Below are 3,442 nucleotides of genomic sequence, written 5' to 3'. Positions count from 1 at the left end.
GAATTGGGGATTCCTAGAGTGTGAGATGGCTGAGTGTCCAATATTGTGTGGTTTGATGGAGGAAAGTGAAATTGTGGGAAGATGCCTTTTCCATGTTGGGCAAAGCCATAAGTCTCTCTGTCTTCTGCTTGTGGGAGAACCAGAGTGTTCATTGTGGATCTTAGACTGAGGGATCCTATTTGCAATTAGGAGCCATTCTGAAACATAAAAATTGATGACCAATTCATCAACAATCTGTGGTTGGAGAGCAGAACAGCTTCCATGGGTGCCTCTTCCTAGAAACCAGGAAGTCCCCCCCCCATTCACCCCCTTCTTGGACCTGGATGAATACACAGCATTGAAGGTTTGTGACCTGATCAGTGATGCAGGATTCCTTCAACCTCCTCCTGGGCAGAGTCTCCAGATCCCCTTTCTCTGGATGTTTTCTCCAGCCCTTCACAGACAAGACAAGCTTGGAAGACGAGCAGAGAAACTGCTCTAGGTAGAAATTGTAGAGTGGAAAATTAAAGGGCCTGAAAACTGTTATTTTATTTCTCTGGTGAAGGAAAGTTAAAAACACAGTGGAAATTTCTTTATACACTTTATTCTTTTATTTACTTTATTTATTTTTACTTTGGTGTGAAGTATACACAAAGATAAAAACCCCAAACTGAAATCCCAGAAGCTCTTCTGCTGAATTTTCTGCAAAGGAGGTTTTAATCAGGAAATCAAGACAGAACAATATAAGAGTGATGAAGATTTCCCTCCCCAGCTGAGAGCCAGTCAAACACGGCTCTTCACATCATTCTGACATTCTCAGGGAGAGGATCAGGCAACCAGGCTGGTTCCCTCAGCTTCCTCCTGGCCTCTTTTCCTGCTTGCTCTCTCTCTCTCTCTCTCTCTCAGGCACACTTTTAGATGCTGTCAGTAGGAACAAGGGCCCAAATTATTTTTTATAAAGTGTCACATTCAATAGCTGTTGCTGATTTAGTGAGCTGAAAGGAAAGGGAACTACAAGAATTCCAGTCATTCAACAGTTTCCCATTCTGAAACACATAAATATGATTTTCTTTGATTGCTGCATACTATCTAAATGTAAAGAATATCTCCTTTCAAATAAAATAAACCTTTAACAATTCTTCCAGTATCATAATGGTGTTATATCTCATGTTTTTACATTGATTCTGGCTGTGAGCTGCTCCTTTGTGTTGAGGTCTGGCCTCAGAAGGATAATGTAGCACTTGGGGATGAAGATGCAGCCCAGCAGACCAGCACTGGAGGCCAGGATGGAGAAGACCTGCACAGCCACCATGGATTTCCCTTTGGTGCTCAGGTAGGTGGGCACAAAAGTCACCCAGACACTGCAGAAGACCAGCATGCTGAAGGTGATCAGCTTGGCTTCGTTGAAGGCCCCAGGCAGGTTCCTGGCCAGGAAAGCCACCGTGAAGCAGATGGCAGCCAGGAAGCCCATGTAGCTGAGAGTGACGTAGAACATGACAACGGCCCCTTCGTTGCATTGCAGGATGATCTCTCCAGGCTGGGAGTGGAGGTCAGAGTCAGGGAAGGGGGGAGAAACTCCCAGCCAGGTGGAGCAGATGATAATTTGGACAGCAGAAGAAGAAAGGATGATGGAGTTGGCCAAGCTCTTCCCCAACCATCTCTTCACTCGGTTTCCTGGTTTTGTGGCCAGGAAGGCCAGCACCACCGTGATGGTTTTGGCCAAGAGAGAAGAAACGGCAACTGAGAAGATGATGCTAAAAACTGTTTGTCGGAGAAGGCAGGTGGCTTTCCTTGGTTGACCAATGAAGAGAAGAGGAGACAAGAAGCAAAGCAGGAGGGAGACCAGGAGGATGTAGGAGAGGTCCCGGTTGTTGGCTTTGACCAGAGGAGTTTCTCGGTATTTCATGAAGATGATTAAAACAAGGTCTGTGATTAAGAACAAGAATAGGGCAAAAGCGACCAAGATGATTCCCAAAAATTCTTCATAAGACAGGAAGGTTATAATTTTGGGGATACATTGGACTCTGGCCTCATTTGGATATTTATCATCTGGACACTTGGTGCATTTTTCTGTATCTGAGAAAGCAAAAAAGCAATATTTCTTTAATATACTGGTTTTTTTACATGTCAAGAAATACCGTTTTTTGGATGACAGCTGTTACCATGGGCATTTTCCAAGAAGTATTTCCTAGCTATTTCATTAAAAAGAGCAAAAGAAGGATATTTTTTAAAAAATGTAGCTAGGTATATGAAGTTGAGGGAGGTTCTAGGATGTTAATTATTTCCTGTGTAATGTGTAGAATCTTCATAGGAACCTACATTATTAGAGGTTAATAATGAATCATAAAATCATTTTAAGCAAATGAGTCCTGCCCCATGGCAGTTAATATTCTGGACTTGGAGGATACCTACAGTATCTTGTAACATCTGGAAGCAACCTGGAACTAAGGAGAAACTTCCTATCAGTGAGAGCAATTAGCCAGTGGAACAGCTGGCCTCCAGAAGTTGTGTGTGCTTCAACATTGAAGGTTTTTAAGAAGAGACTGGAAGTCCCTTGTCTGAAATGGTATAGAGTCTCATACTTGAGCAGGGGGTGGACTAGAAGACCTCCAAGGTCCCTTCCAGATCTCTTCTGATTGATTGATTGATTGATTGATTGATCTACATGACTGGCAGAATAATTGTGTAATGAGTTCCCCCCATAACTATCCACAGCACCAGATTATGGCCCAGTGACACCTTCTCAGTGATCCTCAAGGGGAGGATCCAATATACAGTGGATTGCAAGGTCTTTCGAAAGGTGGACTTAAAACAATTCATCAAGTTTCAAAGAACTCAGGTGTTCCTAAAAAGATAAACATAGCAGCACATATGCAACAGTGGTGGGTTTCCCGTGGTTTGGACCAGTTCACAAGGACCGGTAGTAAAACCGGCAGGAGGCTCCACCCACTGACCCAGATGTCATCATAGGCGATCTGCACATATGCAGAAGTGCACACACTCCCACTGTGAACCGGTGGTAAAGGTAAGCAGAACCCACCCCTGAAATCCAAACTAAAAAGCAGAAGAGATATTTCCTCTGCTGTTAGTAAAGTTTGCCCAGTCGGCCATCCCCTCCTCCCATCTCTTCCCAGCCCCTCCTTCCAAGTCTTTTTGATTTACTTCCGTTTAGATAAGAAATTGTGTAGGTTAAAAATAAAAAACCCAGGTGAGCTTAAATGTGTCTTTTAACTTGCATTTTCATGAAAAGGTTCTGGATGGATCCAGTTCCACAAAGCCTCCCATTTTCCTCAGTGTCACCCACCTTCCTGAGTGGAGAAGGTCCCCTCCGGACAAGGAACGCAGTCATAGCAGCAAACTGGCTCTCCTTCTCGAGCCCTCTTGACAAATCCAGGATGACAACTTTCCACACATTTGGACTGAGGCAGGGACTGAGCAGAAAAACAAGGAATGCCAAAGGAAA

This window comes from Pituophis catenifer, unplaced genomic scaffold (assembly GCF_029215685.1).
Source record: "Pituophis catenifer annectens isolate HBS135680 unplaced genomic scaffold, rPitCat1.0.hap2 SCAF_19, whole genome shotgun sequence".
Taxonomy (NCBI): domain Eukaryota; kingdom Metazoa; phylum Chordata; class Lepidosauria; order Squamata; family Colubridae; genus Pituophis; species Pituophis catenifer.
The sequence above is the reverse complement of the archived record's forward strand: the minus strand, read 5'-3'. Positions refer to the sequence as shown.